Below are 24,514 nucleotides of genomic sequence, written 5' to 3'. Positions count from 1 at the left end.
ATAAGTGAGGGACATGAACACGTGGAGTCACTGTGGGTAGAGATACATGGAGGCAAAAACAATAATAAATTACTAATAGGAGTTTACTATAAACCACCTAATATACCAGAGTCCACAGAAAATCTACTACTAAACGAGATAGACAAGGCGGCAAATCATAATGAGGTGGTTATTATGGGGGACTTCAACTACCCAGATATAGACTGGGAAACTGAAACTTGTATATCTCATAAAGGAAACAGATTCTTGGCAATAACCAAAGATAATTTCCTCTCCAAACTGGTTCAGGACCCGACTAGAGGGACGGCCATACTGGACTTAATATTAACCAATAGACCTGACAGAACAACAGACGTGCAGGTTGGGGGACACCTGGGAAATAGTGACCATAAAGTAATAACCTTCGAATTATCATTCAAAAGAGCGTTTCTACAGGGAGGAACAAAAATACCAAACTTCAAAAAAGCTAAATTTAGCCATTTAAGGGAAGCCATAGGCCTAACTAACTGGGACAAAGTCCTCAAAAAAAAAATACAGCCACAAAATGGGATATCTTTAAAAGCATTCTAAAATCTCATTGTGAGAGGTACATACCGTATGGGAATAAAAGGTTAAGGAACAAAAAGAAACCAATGTGGATAAATAGAACTGTAAAGAAAGCAATAAATGACAAAAAGAAAGCATATAATACACTAAAACAGGAGGGTAGCACGGAAGCACTGAAAAACTATAAGGAAAAAAATAGAACATGTAAAAAACAAATAAAAGCGGGCAAACTAGAGACCGAGAGATTAATTGCCAAAGAGAGTAAAACTAACCCTAAAATGTTCTTCAATAATATAAATGTTAAAAAGTATAAATCTGAAGGTGTCGGCCCTTTAAAGAGTATTGAGGGGGGAGTCGCAGAGAGCGAAGAGGAGAAAGCAAAGCTGTTAAATATTTTTTTTTCTCCAATGTATTCACTGAGGAAAATAAACTGTCAGATGAAATGCTGAATGTAAAAATAAATTCCCCATTAAAAGTGTCCTGTCTGACCCAGGAAGAAGTACAACAGCGACCTAAAAAGATAAAAATAGACAAATCGCCAGGACCGGATGGCATACACCCCCGTATCCTAAAGGAATTAAGTAATGTCATAGCCAGACCCTTATTTCTGATATTTGCGGACTCTGTACTGACAGGGAATGTCCCACAGGATTGGCGCATGGCAAATGTGGTGCTAATATTCAAAAAGGGTCCAAAAACAGAGCCTGGAAACTATAGGCCGGTAAGTTTAACATCTGTTGTGGGTAAACTGTTTTAGGTTTTCTGAGAGATGCTATGTTAGAGCATCTTATGGGAAATAAGCAAATAACGCCATATCAGCATGGCTTCATGAGGGATCGGTCATGCCAAACTAATTTAATCAGTTTCTATGAAGAGGTAAGTTCTAGACTTGACAGCGGCGAATCAATGGATGTCGTATATCTGGACTTCTCCAAAGCATTTGACACTGTACCACATAAAAGGTTAGTATATAAAATGAGAATGCTCGGCCTGGGAGAAAACGTCTGTATGTGGGTACGTAACTGGCTGAGTGATAGAAAACAGAGGGTGGTTATTAGTGGTACACACTCAGATTGGGTCACTGTCACTAGTGGGGTACCTCAGGGGTCAGTATTGGGCCCTATTCTCTTCAATATATTTATTAATGATCTTGTAGAAGGCTTGCATAGTAAAGTATAAATTTTCGCAGATGACACTAAACTGTGTAAAGTAATTTACACTGAAGAGGACAGTATACTACTACAGAGGGATCTGGATAGATTGGAGGCTTGGGCAGATAAGTGGCAGATGAGGTTAAACACTGACAAATGTAAGGTTATGCACATGGGAAGGAATAATGCAAGTCACCCGTACATACTAAATGGTAAAACACTGGGTAACACTGACATGGAAAAGGATCTAGGAATTTTAATAAACAGCAAACTAAGCTGCAAAAACCAGTGTCAGGCAGCTGCTGCCAAGGCCAATAAGATAATGGGTTGCATCAGAAGGGGCATAGATGCCCGTGATAAGAACATAGTCCTACCACTTTACAAATCGCTAGTCAGGCCACACATGGAGTACTGTGTACAGTTCTGGGCTCCTGTGAACAAGGCAGACATAGCAGAGCTGGAGAGGGTCCAGAGGAGGGCAACTAAAGTAATAACTGGAATGGGGCAACTACAGTACCCTGAAAGATTATCAAAATTAGGGTTATTCACTTTAGAAAAAAAGACGACTGAGGGGAGATCTAATTACTATGTATAAATATATCAGGGGTCAGTACAGAGATCTCTCCCATCATCTATTTATCCCCATCACTGTGACTGTGACGAGGGGACATCCACTACGTCTGGAGGAAAGAAGGTTTGTACACAAACATAGAAACATAGAATGTGTCGGCAGATAAGAACCATTTGGCCCATCTAGTCTGCCCAATATATCACTCTCTGCAATGCAAGAGTGAGATCTACACAACATCATCAAATCTGCACCAAAAACCGCAAGACACACATGTGTGTATGCAAAAACGCACAGAAATCCACAAGGTGATCTGTGCCGATTTTCTGTTTGTATACCTGCACCCATGTGCTGGTACCCTACCTGCTACATGTGAACACACCTTGCGGGGCAAATGGGGGTGCAGAGAGACTATCATACTGAGTTCAGAGTGATACCTACTGTTAAATAAAGGTATATTACCTGTAAAAAACACAACCACATTGAAAACCAAAGCCAGCTCTGAGCTTTTATCACCAGGGGAAGCCAGATCTGCACGTACCCTTCCTGAATGGCTGCCCATATAATGCAAAGCACAACGTGCACAAGTTTCTGTTCCATATCATTCTATGTAAGAAGAAGCGACGAGAGGCCAGTCTTAGGCCTCTTGCACACGAACGTAAGGGCTCCAACTGTGGGCCAACCGCATGCGGATTGCAGACCCATTCAATTGAATGTGGTCCGCGATCCATCCATTCCGCAAAAAGATAGAACAAGTTCTATCTTCTTGCGGAAGGGAAGCACGGAACGGAACACATATGCGGTCCGCAATAAGGCAACGGAACACCTACGGTCGTGTGCAGGGGGCCTTACTAATCACATAAATACTAAGGCCTCCTGCACAAGACCGTAGGTGTCCCGTTGCCATATTGCGGACCGCATATGCGGATCCGCAATAGACGGTCACCGTTCCGCGTGCATTCCGCATCACGGATGCGGACCCATTGACTTGAATGGGTCCGCAAATCCGGAACGGAAGCACGGAACGGAACCCCACAGAAGCACTTTGGAGTGCTTCTGTGGTGTTCCATTCTGTGCTTCCGTTCCGCAAGAAGATATAACTTGTTCTATCTTTTTGCGAAACGGATGGATCGCGGACCCCATTCAAGTGAATTAGTCTGCGAACCGCATGCAGCTGCCCCACGGTTGGTGCCCGTGCATTGCGGACCGCAATTTGCGCTCCGCAGCACGGGCACGGACCCCTAACGTTCGTGTGCAGGAGGCCTAAGGCTCATGGCTGAATATGGGAGACAGTGATTGCCAGCAGTAGCCCTCACCGGCAGTTGCTCAGCGGGACCTTTGTCACGGACAGTATTAATATCACACACCACGAAGCTTCCTCATATTATTGCCAGTCACCGACCGGGTCATTCGCTGCTCCAAACTTAATTCCCTTTTAATAAAACGTCTCGTAGGATTGCGCTGCTCAATAATGTCAGCTGCCAGACCTCTGGCTGAATATATTTCTACATTCACCAGGGGCCGAGAGGAAAAGTCATTTACGAAAGAGACCGGACCACCGGAGCTTAACGAACAGCAAAAAATGTGGCAATGTAAGTTCAGCAAGGTCATGGCTTACAATGGGGCAATCACTTCGGGATATGCTGTCTCTATTATATTATAGGCTCCACTGGGCAGGACCTCCTTAGCCTGATTATAGATCGCTGCCCGGTCTATTCCATGTCCCCTCCTGCTCTGAAGAAGAGATGCCATATGCCCACCAGTATTCTTGGAGCTCCTGTCCAAGCTTTCCTCAGACTCTTAATGGCAACACGGTCTGTAGAATGACATCGCCTTCATGACACATAAAGCTATGACCTTGAGACCTTTGAATATAACCTGGATGTCAGGTGGAGGAGGGGGGGGGGCTTGATAAATATGGTGTTCAGTGTGAATTACACTCATTTAGGCCTCTAAAGATGCGGGTGCGTCGTGGGAAAATGCGCAATTTTTCCCAGCGAGTGCAAAGCGTTTTAATGCGTTTTGCACGCGCGTGAGAAAAATCGCCATGTTTGGTACCCAAACCCGAACCTTCACAGAAGTTCGGGTTTGGGTTAGGTGTTGTGTAGATTGTATTATTTTCCCTTAAACATGGTTATAATAGATGGAGGGGTTAAAAAAAAAAATCCACTTGTTCGCGCAGCCCGGCTTCTGTTCTGTCTTCATCTTTGCTGTGCACAGGAATAGGACCTTTGATGACGTCACTGCGCTCATCACATGGTCCATCACATGATCCATCACCATAGTGATGGATCATGTGATGGGCCATGTGATGAGCCCAGTAATGTCATCAAAGGTCCTTTACCAGGTCCTGAAGAAAGAAGAGAAGTCGGGCTGCGCGAACAAGTGGAAGAGGTGAGTTAAATAATTATATATTATTTTTTAACCCCCCCTATTAAGAATGCTATTATTTTCCCTTATAACCATGTTATAAGGTAAAGTAATAATGATCGGGTTCCCATCCCGATTGTCTCCTAGCAACCGTGCGTGAAAATTGCACCGCATCCACACTTGCTTGCGGATGCTTGCGATTTTCACGCAGCCCCATTCACTTCTATGGGGCCTGTGTTGCGTGAAAAACGCACAAAATAGAGCATGCTGCGATTTTCACGCAACGCGTTGCGTGAAAATCACCGCTCATGTGCACAGCCCCATAGAAATGAATGGGTCCGGATTCAGCGCGGGTGCAATGCGTTTACCTCACGGAAATCTCGCCCGTGTGAAAGGGGCCATACAATAAATAAAAATGATGCACCAAGAAACAATTGTTGGGTGAAGCTTTATATGTGTAATGATAATAAATGGAAGTGATTGCAATATTAGAGAAAATGAGAAGATTATTGGGGAAAGCGGTACAATTGAAAGGAGGTTCCTCAACCCTGTTGGGCTAAGATGAGATGTGGTTGGTCATGGAGTCATACAGGTTCTATGGTATCCTGCAGCACATTTGCCCACAGATGTTACAGCTGGGCCTGCACACTTGTAGGTTGGTGAAGATGACGTCCCAGCTGGTCATATAAATGCTCAATTGGCGATAAATCTGGGGATCGGGCAGCCAAGGACGTGTTGTAATCTGGAGGAGACATTCCTGGGAAACAATTGCTGTGTGCAGGCGAGCATTATCGTGGCATGAGAGGAGTACATGTGGTGGCAGGATGTCCTACAGATATCGCTGAACTGTTGGTGTCCCTCGTATCACTATTAGGGGTGACCGACTGTCGTATGCGATGGCCCCAGATCATCACACCCGCAGCTAGGGCAGTGTGTCGCTCCACAGCAAAGACAGAACTAAAGCGCTCAACAAAAGACCTTTATACTAGAATTGTGGGATCCCATAAAGACGATATGGTTCCAGTCCGTAGCTTTCCAGGTTTCTTGACACCACTGTAAAGGCTACGGTGACTGTCAGTCAATGGCAGGACACATAATTGGAGCCATGAGAAAAAAAATAAACACCTGGAAATGGTCCTGGCAGAGACATAGGTGTGATAAAGGGGCCACCTGTGTCTGGAGGGTGGACAACGAAACTGTGGGAGCTGCTTGTACTTGACAGTGGGTCAAACGACCCTCTCTACTGGTGGTCTGTCTGGGCCGTCCGGAGTCTGTTTGCCATGTGTGTGCACTCATGTAACCACTGCTCCCAACACCTTCTAACAGCTAGGTCAGAACAACCAGATGGCGGGCAATTCATCGAAATACCATCTTGCTTCTCTCAGTCCAGTGATGCCCCCTCTCAAAGTCTGTCAACTGGGCAAAATCTCTTCAAGTGGATCACAGAGGCATGTCAAGCAGTCAACGATCTCTCACCAAGAGGTACACTACCCAAAAGTAGCCTCTGAGAGCCTTTTTATAGGGCAGTGGGGCAACCAGTTTAACGCCCTCTTTTGGTCAGACCCAGTGTCAAATCAGCAAAAAAAGGGGGTTAGTCAGCACCTCCCAGTGCGCAGGTGCACGCCGCCATGGCAATGACCTAGAGGAAAAAAAGAGACAATGCAGCAGCACCCTGCAAATCAGATAAATGGAGGCCATTATGGCACCAAAAATGGTAAAAAGCAGAGTGGATCCAGCATGCATGTGGATCCAACACTCCCTGAACTTTATGGCGGCTATTATGGTGCATGACAGGTAGTATTTAGTGTTGAGACCCGTGTAACAGAGATCGCCTTGACGTGCGGCGGACGGGCTCAGATGGTTTTATACAAAATGCATTGGCCAAGCATCTCACTTTATAAATAAGCGTAGCATTAGCACTATAATTTTTGGCATTATTGTACTTTATCTGATTTGCAGGGTGCTGCTGCATTGTCTTTTTTCCCTCTAGGTCTTTGTCATGGCGGCATGCACCTGCGCACTGGGAGGTGCTGACTAACCCACTTTTTTTTGCAGATTTACAATGCTGGAGATGTGGCACTCCAGCGAGTCGTGCACTCCTGATTAGCCTGTCTGCCCCATAGGTTGATTTTAATTAGTTTCAGTATAAAGCTGTAGCCTGCTCTCACTACATTCATTGGAAGCTGTCTGTCACAAGGAAAGGTATAGAGTGGGCTCGGCATGCATGTTGGTACCTGCATCCCTTGTAATGGAGGCCATTATGGCACAAAAAATTGTAAAAAGCAGAGTGGATCCAGCATGCATGTGGATCCAACACTCCCTGAACTTTATGGCGGCCATTATGGCGCATGGCAGGTAATATTTAATGTTGGGACCCGTCTAACAGAGATCGCCTTGACGTGCGGCGGACGGGCTCAGATGGTTTTGTACAAAATGCATTGGCCAAGCATCTCACTTTATAAATAAGCGTAGCATTAGCACTATCATTTTTGGCATTATTGTACTTTATCTGATTTGCAGGGTGCTGCTGCATTGTCTCTTTTTTTCCTCCAGTGTCAAATCAGACCTCACCTGTAATTATTTACAATCTGCAGGACGAATTTTGCAGCACCGTCTGGGTGCGTTCTTTTTTTTGTCAATGTGTAGAGTTTTTCATGGTTGAGTTGGTGACATTGCTAGATCATGGAGCAATACTGCATTCCATACAGAAGAAGAGGCCAAGAGGCTACCCACTGACTGAAAGGGGCTTCTCTCAACATAATTCTGCAAGTTGAAGTGGCCACCACTGGCATCCAGGAGGACACTGAGTGGAAAGGTGGGCACGGTGCTCTACGTGAGTTAAAGGGATTACCCAGCATTTTAAAATTGATGGCCTATTCTTAGGATAGTCCATCAGTATTAGATTGACGAGGGTACGGCTCTTGGCACTACCACCAATTAGCAGCTTGAAGGGCCACGGCGCTCAAATAAGTGCAGCAGCCTTTTTATTACCAGGCACAGCGCCATAGATTTTGTAGTGGCTGTGAGTGGTACTACATGTAGCTCTTTCCTATTCCCTGTGCCTGGTATACCATGAGGAAGCCACAGCACTCACCGGAGCACCACGGCACCTTCAATCCTTTTTAGGACACAGTCTAGCACGCTTGTCCACGTGCTCAGCCACGTCATCTGAGGAGATGGGGGTTTGAGTTATTTTTTAGATATTCTTAGATTAAATAGGTTAATAGCAGAATTGGATCCCACTCTGCTCCCAAGGTTGAGGGCTAGATTTGCAAGGGTTAAAGGTATGCATGGGAGCCCGCGGACCAACATGGCTCTCACAGATGAGGCGGCAGCAGGTCACTCTCTTTATTGCTCTGTGTTGTATTAGTTTGTGCTAATGAATTTTCTCATATCCGGTGACTGCGGGAACGTACAGGCTGCTGGTGAGGCTGCGAAGCCTCCAGAGCGAGACCCGCATGGAGGTCAGCATTTCACCACCACTGCATTTTATGAATCCAGCATCAATAAAACAGAAAGGGATGGCAGCAACGCCAGACGAATAAATCAATCCCAACCTGCTCCCTTTCATGTCAGAATTTTTTTTCCTCTGTTGAAACCAAAAACTTTTATAATTAATGTCAAATGCTGGACAAGCGGCCGATGTAATCAGAACCTCTGACTAACCATACGTTGTGTTCTCAGGAGGCTTCATCATCACCCTCGGCCACAAAATGGATTATTATAGTAACTTCATGGAGGAACTCCAGAGTTAGATTTAGCACCCTCAGCTTCTGAAGTACTCTGTGCTGCTGGGGGACCCTGCTCTCTCCAGTATGTAACTCTGTGACCTTCCTCATGTCTCCTTTCTCCTCTTCACATGTCACCGGCAGCGCTGTCCTCACTAACATTATTCCCAGTGGACAGATCACTGCCCCCCTATCCCCCAATAGATCCAAACACCCACTCTTAAATACTCTGTGCTGCTGGGGGACCCTGCTCTCTCACGACTTTCCACATGTCTCCATCCTCCTCTTCACATGTCACCGACAGCCCTTTCCTCACTAACATCATCACCAGTGGACAGGTCACTCCTCCCAAGATCCAAACAGCCGCTCTTAAATATTCTGTGCTGCTGGGGTACCCTGCTGTCTCAACCCTGACCTTCCATATATCTACATTCTCCTCTTCCCATGTCACTGGCAGCCCTGTCCTCACTATCATCATCATGGATTGGATGGGTCAGTGGCCGGCAAGATCCAAACAACCCTCTCTTAAATACTCTGTGCTGCTTAAGAACCCTGCTCCTTCCACTATCTAAGGCCTGAGGTATACTTAATGCCCCGCCGTATGTCTCTGAGTTTGTATATATCAGACATTCCATTGGGTGGTGTAACATGTAGGTCATCTCTCTCAGAAGCCCTGCTGAACCTGCCAACAGTGGTTCTGTCCTCACTGACATCATCACATACGTTGACAGGTCACTGCCTCCTACAACTCCTCTCCTAAAACACTCTGTGCTGCTGTGCGATCCTGCTCCATCCACTAAGTAACTCAGTCAGTCAAGTCCATTTCTCACTACATGATAATATCCCTGTTCAAATTGCAACCCGGCTTTATCTATGAAGGTTTTTTGAGGGGAGAAAGGGCAAAAGCCCACCCCCAAATTTCATGCATGACTTTGACATGACTAGGAACTGCACCAGAAGAAGAACCCCAACCTTACACCAGCAACTGCATTTCTTTGCCTGGTTTACTCGGCCGCTTTAGGAGCTTAGGAGCACACCATCATTCCTGACCCTTGGCTGGACTGGCCCAGAATGGCACCCAGATTCCTTACCTTACCTCTTGGCTCTTGATATCCCGAGATGAGTGGCACAAGACGACTAGTTTGTTTTTCCAAATCTGGTCATCTCGCGCCACTCATCTCAGAATATCATGAGCCAAGAGGAAAAGGTAAGGAAGGTCACATCTGTATCCGCATAACGACCTGCAGGTCTCCAGGGCCGAAATACATTTAATTCGATCACCCATGTGAGATTTTTGTATTAAGTATGTGTAGATGATGTCATTGCTCCCCCCTGACAAGTATGAATCCGCATTCATTTCCCGCACCTCCAGACGTTATTAGTCATGAGCCCCATTCATTTTTCACTGAAGTACAGAAACCGGAGACCCGCCATTAAATCGGCTTTCTGGTTACATGCAAATTAAGCCCATTCAGTGAATAATAAGCTTTCACGTTTTTTTTTTTCATTTTCAAGATCTCTGCTTGCTTTCAGCGACTAGAACCATTCTGGTCCAGATGAAACGGGTAGAGGTGGCCTTGCGGTTTGCACCGGCGGTCGTTTCGCAGCGAATTTTGCTCGTTCGCGATTTGCCAAACATGCGAACATATGGTGATATTCGCATGCGCCATATTATTTTGCATTGCTTTGACCCATGACACATCCATCAGGGGGGACAGGACAGCCAATTGAGACGTTTCAGCACATGGACACCCCCCCCACCCTATAACAGAACCCGATCTGGCAGCCATTTTACATTCTGTGTTTTGCCAGTGTAGGGAGAGGTTGCTTTGTGGAGCAGGGACAGGCTGTTAGGGACACCAAACGCTAGATAATAGGGCCACAAAAGTCGTTTTAAGGACTGGTATAGGTGTGCTATCGATAGGTGTGACATACTGAGCGGTGTTACATACTTATAACATACTTGTGTGCGGTTCTGCTGCGATACATAGAGGGTATATAGAGGGACAAGCGCTATTGGAATAACTATTTGCAACGGATGTGATATACCTGTTGCCCCCCAAAAAACTGATTGAGGGGTGTGATATACCTATAATATACTTTCTAACATAGAAAATATATTATAGTGCATTTGTATTGTGCAGCAGTTGTGTGCGGTTCTGCTGCGATACCGCAGGTATATAGAGGGACAAGCGTTATTGCAACAACTATTTGCAACGGGTGTGATATACCTGTTGCCCCCCCAAAAAACTGATTGAGGGGTGCGATATAACTGATTCCACAAAATACTAATTGAGGGGTGCGATATCCCTGCTTCTACAAAATACTGATTGAGGGGTGCAATATACCTGCTTCTACAAAATACTGATTAAGGGGTGCGATATACCTGCTTCCACAAAATACTGATTAAGGGGTGCGATATACCTGCTTCCACAAAATACTGATTAAGGAGTTTGATATACCTGCTTCCACAAAATACTGATTGAGGGGTGCAATATCCCTGCTTCTTCAAAATACTGATTAAGGGGTTCTATATATCTGTTTCCACAAAATACTGATTGAGGAGTGCAATATACCTGCTTCCACAAAATACTGATTAAGGGGTTTGATATACCTGCTTCCACAAAATACTGATTGAGGGGTTTCATATACCTGTTTCCACAAAATACTGATTGAAGGGTGCGATATACCTGCTTCTACAAAATACTGATTAAGGGGTTCTATATACATGCTTCCACAAAATACTGATTGAGGGGTGCGATATACCCGCGTCCACCAAATATTAATTCAGGTGTTCTATATACCTGCTTCCCCAAAATACTGATTGAGGGGTGCGATATACCGGCTTACACCAAATACTGATTGAGCCCGGCGATACACCGGCTTCCACAAAATAATGATTGAGGTGTGGGATATAACTGCTTCCACAAAATACAGATTGAGGGGTTTGATATACCTGCTTCCACAAAATACTGATTGAGGGGTGCGATATACCTGCTTCTACCAAATATTGATTCAGGTGTTCTATATACCTGTTTCCACAAAATACAGATTGAGGGGTGCGATATATCGGCATCCACCAAATACTTAATGAGGCCTGCTTCCACAAATACTGCTCTTCTCTAGGGACTTTGGCACAGGGTCATTTGACAGACAGAGGAAGCGGCAGGCCGTTCTGCAGGGGAGGTAGGGGTCGGGCAGGTGCACCAGGCTGTAGCTTGAGTGGTAAGTTGGAGAAGGTGCGTGTGACTACGTCAAAGGACACACCAGAGTTGGTTTAGTGGCTCTCTCAGCCTTCCGCTTCTGCACCCTCCTTATCCTCTGTATCTGCACCCTCCTCACTCTCTGCTGTGTGCACCCCCAAAGACACCACCACCACCACCATAGCTCCTCCACTCGAGTCAGAGGAATTATTTCCCCATCCATTCCCAGACCTTACCCATGCGCAGCCATTCTTGGCATCGGATGAGGAAGAGGAGGTAGCAACGGCCGCCACCCAGCGGTATGACGACAGTACCCGGATCAGCCCAAGGAGGGTGGTCCCCGCTGTTGCTGCCTACTCCGAGATCTCTAATGTCAGTGGTGGTGAAGGTGACGATGATGGCGTGTCGATGGACGTCACATGGGTGCCCACAAGAGAGGAAGAGGAGGGGAGTTCAGAGGGAGAGACGGAGCAGCAGATAGGGAGGAGAAGGAGGAGAAGCAGGCAGAACTCGCAGTGCACAGGAGGCAAAAATCAGACTGCAAATGTATCTGGAGCGAGCCATCCACCATGCACGGTTACATCTTGCGATCCCAGGATGCCGGCACATGGCTCCGCAGTGTGGGCTTTTTTTAATGTGTCAGCTGCTGACAATGGTGTTGACATCTGCAGCCTGTGCTGTCAACGCATAAGTCGCGGCAAGCCCAACACTCACCTAGGGACGACCGCCTTAAGAAGGCACCTGGCCTCACATCACCGAGCCCAGTGGGAGCAACGCTGTCAGAACCCACAAAGCCACACTCCTGGCGCTCCACGTCCTGCCTCTTCTCCTCTCTCCTCTCATTTGTCCCCCACTCCACCTTCCACCGTGCCATCGTCGCATTCATCTAGCAGAAGGCAGGCTTCCGTGGCCCAAATGTTCGAGCGTAAAAAGTTGATGACGCCAGATAACCCTCTTGCCCAACAGCTGACCGCTGGCTTGTCAGAACTGCTAGCCCACCAACTACTGCCATATAAACTGGTGGACTCGGAGGCATTTAGAAAATTTGTGGCCATTGGCATACCACAATGGAAGGTCCCCGGAAGGAAATATTTCTCCCAGAAGGGCATCCCAGAGCTATATGGCCATGTTCAGCGGCAATTGAATATATCCCTGGCACACAGTGTCGGTGACAAGATACACCTGACTACAGACACGTGGTCTAGCAAACACGGGCAGGGAAGGTAAATAATATTTACTGCCCACTGGGTGAAGCTTCTGACGGCCGTCAAGCAAGTCAGTCCGGACAAGGAGCGCAGCGGTGGGGGAGGACGTTCATGAAGAGGCTTGGCAGGGCAGGACTGGTGAGGAAAGGGTCAGTGGTGAGTGGGGGCGGGAGCGGAGGTGAGGCGGGAGTTGCTAGGGCGACGGGGGGCGTGGCCAGAGGTGAGAAGGAGGAAGAAGGCGGAAGTGAAAGCAGTGCTGGCCAGGAGACTGAATCGGACGGACTGCAGCATGTCGGCGCCTGTGATGACAGTGGAGGAGATGTTGGAGAGGTTGAGGAGAGAAGCGGAGGTGCGGGGGCCTGGCTGGCTGCAGGAGCAGGTTGGTGCATGCATAGTTTCACCTGCTCCTGTGGCTACCCCTAATGTTCGGGCTGCCCGGCCGCGGCGGAGTATTCCACCGGCGCGCCTAAGCCCTGAAGTCACACCCCGGGCCCGGCGCCGAGTAGGGAGCCCCCCTGTGGACCCTCGGCGGCGGAGAGCGGCCGCTCAGCCTTCTGCGAGCCGCTCTCGCCGTGGAAGGAATCCCGATACGCGGCGGGGCCCTGTGAGGAGTGGGACGCCCCTTCCCCCGCTCCCTGCGGCTGTGCAGCTGGATTCGGGACCAGGTACAGTGGACCGGCCCAGTCTCTCCTTTAGCGGGCGGTCCACTCGGCTGTTTGATGATGTCCGGGTTCCTCGGACTGCGCTGGTGGAGGACGAATACCAGCGCAGGTCCAGAGAAGATTTGAGCAGCGTGGAAGAAGGTCCCCTTGCAGTGGTGGAGGCCGCGGTCTCGTCCCGGTGTCCGGCCAGTGTGGTGCAGAGGGTCGTGAAAGTGGTCCAGGAGGAGCAACCGTCGACGTCCAGGAGCTATGATGGGGCAGTGTCCGTGCGGCAGGAGTCAGGATCTACGGCAGCGGGAGTCACAGCGCCCGTGGTGCCTGGTGAGATTGCTTGGGGCTCCATGTTAGCGCAGGGTCTCCCGGTTGGTGGGGGGGGGACCATGGGGGATTTTAGTAAGGGTTTGGGGCAGTTTTTGGGGGGATTGGCGGGATGGTTGTCAGGTATGGGAGCTGGCGGGGGGTCTCCGTTGCCTGGGTGGGGAGTGGTGCCGGGGTCAGGGGCTGGTGCGCAAGGGGTTGCGGCGGGGTTGGGGTCGGTGTCAGTGGAGACGCAGGCTGGTGGAGAAGGGGAGGGGCAGAGGTTAGATGATAGGGCTCGTGGGGAGGTGTATGTGTGCTTTGAGGGGCCGCTGGGGGCTCATTTGAAGCAAGAGGTGAGGGAAAAGATTTGGAAAGGTGAGTACGTGGAGATATTCTCGCTGCTCCCATTAGAAAGGTTTAATTTGGATAGGGGTAAGAAGGATGAGGGAAAAAAGGAGGAGGAAGAGAAGCGGCGGCACCGTTTGATCCCACGTACTTTTGCTAATTGGCTTCAGGCGTTTGCCATATTAGCAAGTGTCAGTGGGGAAAGGGCTCCGGAATGTTGTTCGGCGCTTTTTTGCTACCAGGACGCTATTGGGGAGGCTTATAGGGTTTATGGGGGGGTGGGCTGGCTCAGGTACGATGAGCAGTTCCGGCAGCGTAAGGCGGTGAGGCCTGATATCCGGTGGGATCATAAGGATATTGGGTTGTGGTTGAGGGTGACGGCGCCTCCTAGGGCTGGGCAGTCCTTTCGGGGGGAGTCCGGGGGATCATCCCCGGGGGCGTTGGCAGCGGCATCGGCAAAAGGGTTGTGTTTCCTTTTCAACAAAGGAAATTGCAGATTTGGGGCCAAGTGCAAATTTAAGCACGAGTGCACGGGGTGTGGGGGAGCTCATGGAGCTAACCGTTGTTTCAAAGGGGGAAGGAATAAGGGGGGTGATGGTTCTGGAAAAGGGACGGACGCCGGTGCGGGTGGAAGAGATGCAGGTGTTCCTAGATAGATACCCGGATCAGGTTGCGGCTGGTTTGTTGGGGGATGGTTTTAGGTTTGGTTTTCGGATTCCATCGGTTGTTACGGCGGGGCCTATGGTTCATAAGAATCTTAGGTCTGCGCTTGTTCACGCGGAAGTAGTGACGGAGAAGTTGAGGAAGGAAGTGGAGTTGGGGCGGATGGCGGGTCCATTCAAGGAGCCGCCGATTGGGGGGTTGAGGGTGTCTCCGCTGGGGGTAGTGCCGAAGAAAGAGCCGAACTAGTTTCGGCTCATTCATCACTTGTCTTACCCGAAAGGTGCGTCGGTCAATGATGGTATAGATCCTGAACTTTGTTCGGTGGTCTACACTTCATTTGATGCGGCTGTAAAATGGGTGAGGCGGTTGGGGCGGGGGGCATTGATGGCTAAGGTTGATGTGGAGGCGGCTTTTCGCTTGCTTCCGGTACACGTAGAGAGCATGGGATTGTTGGGTTGTTTTTGGGATGGGGAATATTTTGTGGATAGGTGCTTGCCGATGGGCTGCTCTCTTTCGTGTGCGTATTTTGAGACCTTTAGCTCATTTTTGGAATGGGTAGTGGTGGAAGTTTCAGGTTGTTCATCCGTTATCCATTATTTAGACGATTTTTTATGTTTAGGGCCGGCGAATTCACGGGTTTGTTCTTTGTTGCTGCATACAGTGCAGTCGGTTTTTGCGCGCTTTGGGGTACCGTTGGCGCAGGAGAAGACGTTGGGTCCGGTGACGGAATTGTGTTTTTTGGGGATTGTTATAGATACGGAACTGATGGAGTGTAGGCTTCCCCAGGATAAGTTGGTGGATTTGCGTCAGGAGATTGATGGGGCCATTGGGAGGGAGAAGATTAGGTTGCGGGAGTTGCAGTCATTGTTAGGTAAATTGAATTTTGCGTGTCAAATTATGCCTATGGGTAGAATTTTTTGTAGAAGATTGGCCGCGGCTACGGCGGGGGTATCGGTGCCGTATCATTTTATCAGGTTATGTAAAGAGTTAAAAGGGGATCTGAGGGTGTGGGCGGAGTTTTTGGGTCAGTACAATGGTAGGTCTTTGGTGATGGCGGAGTTGTGTGATAGCGTGGATTTTGAGTTATATACAGACGCGTCAGGGGGGGTGGGTTTTGGGGCCTATTGCCAGGGACAATGGTGTGCAGGCGTGTGGCCAGAGTCGTGGGTAAGTCGTGGGTGGGTAAAAAACATGGCCTTGTTAGAACTTTTTCCCATTGTAATGGCGGTGGTGTTGTGGGGCGAGAAATTGGAAAACAGGAAGGTGCGCTTTCATTGTGACAATTTGGGGGTGGTTCAGGCTATCAACAGTTTGTCCGCATCTTCCCCGCCGGTGGTTAGGCTGTTACAGTTTTTGGTATTGCGATGTTTGTCGATTAACGTGTGGTTGGTGGCGGAACATGTGGCTGGAGTGGCTAATTCAGTGGCGGATTCTCTTTCTCGTTTACAGTGGGAGCGGTTCCGGCTTCTTGCGCCAGAAGCGGAGGTGGAGGGTCTGGAGTGTCCGTTGTGGCTGTGGGTGATCCTGGAGGAGAAGTGATGGGGTTGTTGAGGGATTCGTTGAGTCCGGGTACTTGGAGGGAGTATGGTAAGGCGTGGACGACCTGGGAGGCGTGGAATGGGACTTGGGGTGCTGGTGGAGTGGATGGTGATGTGCGGTTGTTGATGTTGTTGGGGCAGTTGAAGAGCGAGGGGTGGTCGGTGTCAAAGGTGAATCATCTTATTTCAGGTATAGCGTTTGGTTTTAAGTGGCGGGGGTTACCTGATTTGACTAAGAGTTTTTTGGTGCGACAGGTTTTGAAGGGTTGGCGTAGGGGTGCAGGCAGGGTGCCGGACTGTCAGAGGCCGGTGTCTTTTGAGTTGTTGGTGCAAATGGGTGATAAGTTGAGTGGTGTTTGTAGTTCAGGGTGGGAGCTGGGGCTGTTTAAGGCTGCGTTTGCTTTGGCGTTTTTTGGGGCTTTCCGCTTGGGGGAGTTGGTGTGTGATAGTGTTAGGAGAGCGGGGGGCCTTAGGAGTGAGGATATTGAGTGGGTGGGGGATAGGTTGCATGTCCGGATTCGCAGGTCAAAGACGGATCAGGAGGGTAGGGGGCAGCGTTTTACGTTGTTTGCAGTGTCGGGGTGTAGTTTGTGCCCGGTGAGGTGTGCGGGATCGTATGGCGCGAGTCTTCAGAGGAACGAGGTCCCGTTTTTGAGGCATGAGGACGGTTCCTTTTTGTCTAGGTTTCAGTTTCTGGCGGTCTTTAAAAAATGTTTAAAGGTTTTGGGGGTGCCGGTCAAAGATTATTCTGGGCATTCATTCAGAATTGGTGCGGCAACTGAGGCAGCCAGGTTGGGCGCCAGTGAGGAGGTGATTAGGAGGATTGGGTGTTGGGAGTTGGTTCGTTTTAAATCGTATGTGCGGCCTGCATTGTTGTAGAGTAAGGATGTAGGTAGGTGATGTTGATTTTGTTCTTTTGTGTTCGCAGGTCGAATGATGGCGGCGTTGGTGTGGATTTTGGGGCACTCCTATGTGTTCTGGGGTGCGATCAGAGCGGATGTGAGGCCGAGTGGGCGGCAGTTGGGTGTGAGTCCGGAGTTGGCTACAGTCAGGTGGTTAGGCGTCAGAGGTATGTTGTGGGGCGGAGTGTTGCGGGAGGTGCATCATTTCGTTCGTTTAGATCGTCCTCCTGATGTATTGGTTTTGCATGTGGGGGGGAATGATTTAGGAAAGCGTCCGTTTAGGGAATTGGTTCGGGATGTCAAGTTTGACTTACTCAGGATTTGGGCGTTGTTTCCGGGGGTGATCATTGTCTGGTCTGACATTGTGCCGCGGAAGGCGTGGAGAGGTGCGAGGTCAGTGGAGAGCCTTAATAAGGCTAGGATAAAGGTAAACAGAGCGGTGGGCCGTTTTATGGCAAGGAATGGTGGTGTGGTGGTGCGGCATGAGGTATTGGAGAAGGGTGAGGGTGCGTTTTGGAGAGCAGATGGAGTGCACCTGAATGCGGTAGGTACGGATTTGTGGGCTCTGGGGCTCCAGAGTGGAGTGGAGATAGCTTTGCGGATGTGGAGGGACGCGCAGGGTTGAGGTAGTCAAGCTGCGCGTTCTTGGAGGCGGGGGAGGTCCTTGAAGTGGTGAAATATGGTGGTACCTGAGGATGGGAGGGCCCCGCGGGAGGGGCTGGACTCTCATTGAGGAGCTGGTAGGAACTAATTACGCGTCCATCAGTTGCTGCCTCCGAGCTGGGTTCAACGGCTGGGGGCAAGATGGAGACGCAGGTGTTCCAGTGTTTAAAAAGTTATTGGGGCTTCTAGGACCTCCCTCGTCAGGGGTTAACTCATGTTATATTTAGGTTGTATTTATTTAATAAACGGCTGCTGTGGCCGATTAAATCCAAGCAGTGGTGTGGTGTGTTTATTTATATGGGTTAGGTGAGGGGTGGAGGTTATGGGATGGGTAGGCTTATAGGACTGAACGAATAGCCAATGCCTGCTTCATGTAACCCGTGTGGATTTGGTGTTACCACCACGGATTGCATGCAGGCCTGCCTCTTCTTATCCTCCTCCATCCTCGGCTGACTCCTCCTTTTCCACTGCTACCGCCTCTTCTGCTGCACCCCCTAAGCTCCCCAGAACCTATTTGACGTGCCAGGTGAGACGATGCCATGCTGTGCTGCGGCTGTTGTGCCTGGAAGCCAAGAGCCACACCGGTCCTGCACTGCTTTCAGCTCTGCGGTCACAGGCCGATCAGTGGCTAACCTCGCTCAATTTGACAGTTGGTAAAGTGGTGTGCGACAACGGTGCCAATCTGCAGCAGGACAGGTTCTGGGGAGCTTGGTTTCTTTTCACCGCGCCAGTGGCTGCTCATGTGCGACGCATGCAGACTTCTGCGGCCATTTAATGAGATCACCAAACTGGTCAGTCGCAGCCACGGCACCATCAGTGACATCGTACCTTACGACTTCTTTCTGGAGCGTGCATTGCGTTGTGTCATTGATCAAGCGTCGAGGAGCAGGAGCTGGAAGATGAAGAAGTCGCAATGCTGAATGAATTCCCAGGGCGAGCTACTCCATCTGAGACAAGTCAACAGGAGTCAGAGGAGGATGGTGGCTGGGGGGAGGAGGAACAAAAAGAGCAGGCTTTGAGGGGGACTTTAAACTTTTCGGGGATCCCTGGTGTTATCCGTGGCTGGGGGGAGGAGACCGAGGACAGCATTCTCCTGGGCGATGAGCAGGAGCCAGGGCTCCACCTCTTCCAATTTAGTGAAAATGGGGGCCTTCATGCTCCAGTGTTTGAAGAGGGACCCCCGTATAAAAAACATAAAGGGCAAGGACCAGTACTGGGTGGCAACATACTTAGACCCCAGGTACAAACCCAAATTGCGGACATGTTACCAGCATCACAGAGGGCTGTCAGAATGCAGCATTTCCAGGCCTTGCTGCGAGAGATGCTGCATTCTGCTGTTGCGGGCACTGGCAGAGGAATTTCCACCCACAGCGAAACAGGTGCGCATACCAATCCTACCTCGCCTGCAGGAAGAGGGCGGTTTGAAGATGTGTTGGTCACTTCGGATATGAGATTATTCTTGCACCCAATCCATCGACAGCCGCCCTCCGGATCCATCCTCAGGGAACGCCTAGACCGACAGGTGCCCGACTACATCGGGTTGACGGCCGATGTGGACGCTCTGAGAAGCGAGGAACCCCTGGACTACTGGGTGTGCAGGCTTGTCCTGTGGCCAAAGCTGGCACAATTTGCCATGGAACTTTTGGCTTGCCCCTCTTTGAATGTCCTGTCCGAAAGGACGTTCAGCGCAGCAGGGGGGATTGTGACCGATAAGCACACTCGCCTAGCTCACAATAGTGTGGACTACCTCACATTTCTAAAATCACAGGTATTGAAGTCCTCCGAGGCATGGATCTCGGAGGAATTCAATACCTGTGACGACCATGTGTAATTGAATTTCCTCACGCCAGCCCACACATATCCGCCACCACCCAGAACAAAGAATGGTCCTTGTCTTATGTATATACAGCAGCATAAAAGGCCTTTTCTGTCTGGTGAATGCCTAATGTTTGGGGCCTGTACTGCCGTGGCCTAAAATAATTTTTTTCTAGGCTCCAGCAGGGCACACTTTTGAGAGTTTCCCTTTAAGATGCATAAAAATGGCCCCTGATAAAAATACATATTTTTTGTGGGAATTTTTGCCACTGATCCCCCTCTGGTATGTCACTGTCCATGTTGTGGGAATATTTGTGCACTTCTAGTAAGTATTTGGTGGCTGCAAATATGAACTGAAGGTTTTTCAGGTTCGCCTGCCATTAAAGTAAATGGGGCCCGCCGCGAACGCAAAATGCCCCGGCTGATGTTCATCCATCACTAGAAACAGGTTCAGTTTATAAAATGGGAGAGCTCTGATACAATGAAATGAGCCCTGCACGGTAAGGAGATTTTAGCCTCTAGACATAAAAGAGAATAAGGTTCCTCAGCACTGGAATCAGAGCAGAGGTGACCCTTTGTACCCAACCTGCAAATATCATAAGAGGTTCCCATTCTCAGAACACCCTCTTTGAGCTTTGGATAGAAAATATCCATTAATGGTATCAATAAAAAAATGTATTTGAACGGTGATCTCCAGCTTGTAGGCATCTGCTATTCCTAGCATTATTTCTACCGGTGCTGATATTCCAGGGGCGGACTGGCCATAGACTCTACAGGAAAATATCCTGGTGGGCTGATGCCCAAGCCCTCTTCATGGCCACTTGTCGGGTACATAGCGATCTGATGCTCTCAAGATTGCTAGTAGGGATGAGCGAATTGACTCAGCACAGTATTAGAATGTATTGGCTCCGATGAGCCGAAGTTATTATTTTGCGGAGTCTCGTGAGACTTCGGGTAATAACTTCATAAATTAATATGTACTGTTAAAAACCTTTTACGGAACTCGGTTTCGGTTCCAAGTGGTAACTTGGAACTAAACCAGAGTTCGATAAAAGGTTTTTAACAGTTGAAATTCATTTCTGAAATTATTACCCAAAGTTTTGCGAGACTCTGCAAAGTAATAACTTCGGCTCATCGGAGCCAATACATTCTAATACTGTATGGAGCGCTCACTCCGTACAGCATTCTAACAAATTTTTTTGCGAATCGACTTCGGATGTTTTGTGCTGCACTACAGTATTGCTGGCCCTTCCTACTTTAGTTGGCCCTGGCTACTCATATTGGACCTGCCTTCTATCAATTTGGACTCACCTACAACATGGGGCCACTTTAGTTTTTGTTTTTTTACCAGGGCCACTTTAAGTTCACAATCCACTCCTGTGAGATTCCCTGCATTCAGTTGGTGAGACCTGGCCACATAGGATTATGTATGACAACTTTGCCATGTACAGAACTATAAGGGTACATATTTTGGGGTGGAACATCTGTGCTGGACACGCAGCGAAATTCATGAGTTATATGCGTGTGCACCTAAGCTCCAATATCACTGTGGACTGAGGATGTTGGGGCGAGTTCAAATTTTTTTGCCTTGGGCTCCAAGAACACTTGCAAAAATGTTTTGCAAAGCAGAGAATCTTCAAGACATCTGAGGAACCATTTTCCGAAAATTTTACACCCTTCTCGTCATCCGACTTCACATTTCCAGGGCAATAACTTCATGCATCTTCTGCCAGCTCCATCTAAGTCTACAATGAGCTGCAGTAAAAAGAAGCGATTCCCTGTAATCACAGTCACATAACCTCATCCCCTGGCCAATAAATCAACGTCAATGACATATGTGATTTGGCTTTCAGGTTGGCGCAATAAGTCTGTTGTGCTGCCACAAAATACCTAAATGTAGCAGACAGGCACCAGTCCTGAGGCTTGTAAGGCGGGAGAGATCTTCTGTAACCACGGACTTTACCGAATGGAAACTTCCAGGATGTGAAGATTTGTCTCAGCCGCGGTGAACTATTGTCTGATTATAACGGGGTCCTCGTGAGTCATCTCTGAGACTTGTCTACAATTTAGAAAAGTGTGCAACCACCCAGTAATCCCTCATTACAGCTTGAATGTGGCTTATGGATCTTCTAAAAGGACTCTGGTTTTCTCGAAAACCTCTTCCAGGAAGAGGAATCCTGCATGGGGAATCTCGTGTTTCATGAAAACGGATGGGTTGTTGCTGCTGGTGAATTTCCTAGTAATATTATTTTAGGTCAGAAGATATTCCTCCCTCACCAATGATTGGCAGACATGGGTGAGCTGAAGCTACCAAAGCGGCAGCAGATCTCTGACCTGGCTAACTGGCTGGGGTTCAGAAGAGGAGACACTCCACAATGGCATCCATATGGTCTAACAGGAGGATGTGGGGGGGGGGGGGGGTATGGGGGGATACTGTGTGGGGGCAAATTATTATGGGAAGGATTACTATGTGGGGGGAAAGTTACTATATAGGCAATGTGGGGGACACTACTATGTGGGGGCAGCATGGGGGACAGTGTGGGGGACACTACTGTATGGGGGCAGTGTGGGGACACTACGGTGTGGAGAACACTACTGTGTGGGGGGCAGTGTGACGGGGACACTACAGTGTGGGGAACACTACTGTGTGGGGGGCAGTGTGGGGGACACTACTGTCTGGGGGACACTACTGTGTGGGGGCGTTGCTATTGGGGAGGCACTGTAGGGGCCATTCTATTGTTTCTGGAGACACTAAACAGGGATTATTACCTGGAGCACAATATAGGGTGTTATTATTACTGGGGACACTCTAGGGGACATTACAGCTGCTGTGGACACTATAGGCACATTTGGGGTAATTTACCAAACTGGTGTAAAGTAGAAATGACTTAGTTGCCGATAGCAGCCAATCAGATTCCACCTTTCATATTTGACAGCTCTTTTGGAAATCCAGTTCTACTTTACACCAGTTTGATAAATGACCCCAATTATGTCTATTAGGGTCACTATTTAAGCAGTATAGTACCTGGGGCATTGGGGAGCACCACGGGCACAGATTTGGGGGTGGCAGCAGGATGACACTGTGGGGACACCAGGATGGGGAGGTTGATGGAAAAATAGAGAAATCTAACGTGTCTGTATTACAAACTCTGTAGAGACGAGATGCGGCTGAATTTCTCATGGCGGTCTAACGGAGGAGAAGAGGAAAGAGAAGGTCTACATGACAGGAGATGTCCCTGGATGTAAGAGTGGTATGTGGTCAAGTATTGGGGTGGGGGGGGGTGTCAGAGAAATGACCCGCCCCGGGTGCCAAACACCCTGGGCACGCCACTGCCTAAGAGGACATACACCAAGAGGTTGTCCTAATGCAGAACCATCAAATAAGAAGTGTTATGGTCAATACTGGTGTATACAGTCAGCATTTGCCCCACAAAATGGCAGATTTAATAATCCTTTAGATGTCTAGAGAGGCACCAAATTCATTACAGTGGCTCGGTTTGGATAATAAATGTTTTGGATCTCATATTGATCAGCGGGGGTTCGACACTCCAAATCCCTTTCGATCAGCTGTTTTGGGGTAGCTCCAGCGCTGGAACTACACAGCCTTGACCATTATGTAGTGGATGGAGCTGGTAACTGTAGTGCCGCTTCCATTCGCTTCAGTGGACGCAGCTCTGCAGTTACCAGTTTTGCCCGTTACTCCATGTACAGAGTTGTTAAGTAGTGATGGCCTTGCGGTTCGCCCGGCGGTCGGTTCACGGCGAACTTTGCTCTAACATATAGCGATATTCGAGCCCGCCATATTCTTTTGCATTGTGAAGAACTTTGACCCATGACACATCCATCAGGTGGTACAGGACAGCCAATTGAGACGTTTCAGCACATGGACATACCCCCTACCTTATAAATAGACCCGATCTAGCCGCCATTTTACATTCAGTCTTTTGTCAATGTAGGGAAAGGTTGTTGTGTGGAGCAGGGACAGGCTGTTAGGGACAAATAGGTCCACAAAAGTCGTTTTAAGGACTGGTATAGGTGTGCTATCGATAGGTGTGATACACAGAGGGGTGCGATATACTTATAATATACTTTCTAACATCGAAAGTATATTATAGTAGATTTGTATTGTGCAGCAGTGTTGAGCGGTTCTGCCGCGATACTGCAGCTACACAGAGTGCCAAACGCAATTAGAGAAAATAATTATAACTGGTGTGATATACCAGTCGCCCCCCAAAAAAACTGATAGAAGCGGGGTGTATACCAATAATATTCCTTCTATACAGTGCATTTGGGTACTGCAGCATTTGTTTGCTGTTTTGCTGCGTTCCGTCTGCTACACACAGTGACAAACGGTATTGGAAAAAATAATTATAACTGGTGTGCGCATGCGCGTACGCGAAAATTATATTGCCAATATTTAGCATTGAAAAAAATAATGAATGGAGATCGCAAATTCAAATAATACATCTGGTATGTCGCTGTCCATGTTGTGGGACTATTTGTGCACTTCTAGTAATTATTTCTTGGCTGCAAATATGAGCTGAAGGTTTTTCAGGTTCGCCTGCCATTAAAATGAATGGGACCTGCAGCGAGCTTGTGGTTCGCGAACATTTGATCGTGTTCGTGAACCGTCCCGGGAGATGTTCGTCCATCACTATTGTGAAGTTCTGCCACCTACTTCCAGCAGTGGAGCTACCATGAAACAGTTGATCTGCAGGTGTGCAAAGTGTGTGACCCTCACCAATCTGTTATCAATGGCCTATTCTGAGGATCAGCCATCAAAATCATGGACAACCCCTTTTTGATACACCAAGAAGCTAGATGCTGCCCCCCATAAACACTACAGTCATAAACA

This window comes from Bufo bufo, chromosome 6, assembly GCF_905171765.1.
Source record: "Bufo bufo chromosome 6, aBufBuf1.1, whole genome shotgun sequence".
Classification (NCBI taxonomy): domain Eukaryota; kingdom Metazoa; phylum Chordata; class Amphibia; order Anura; family Bufonidae; genus Bufo; species Bufo bufo.
This window is presented reverse-complemented; position numbering follows the sequence as displayed.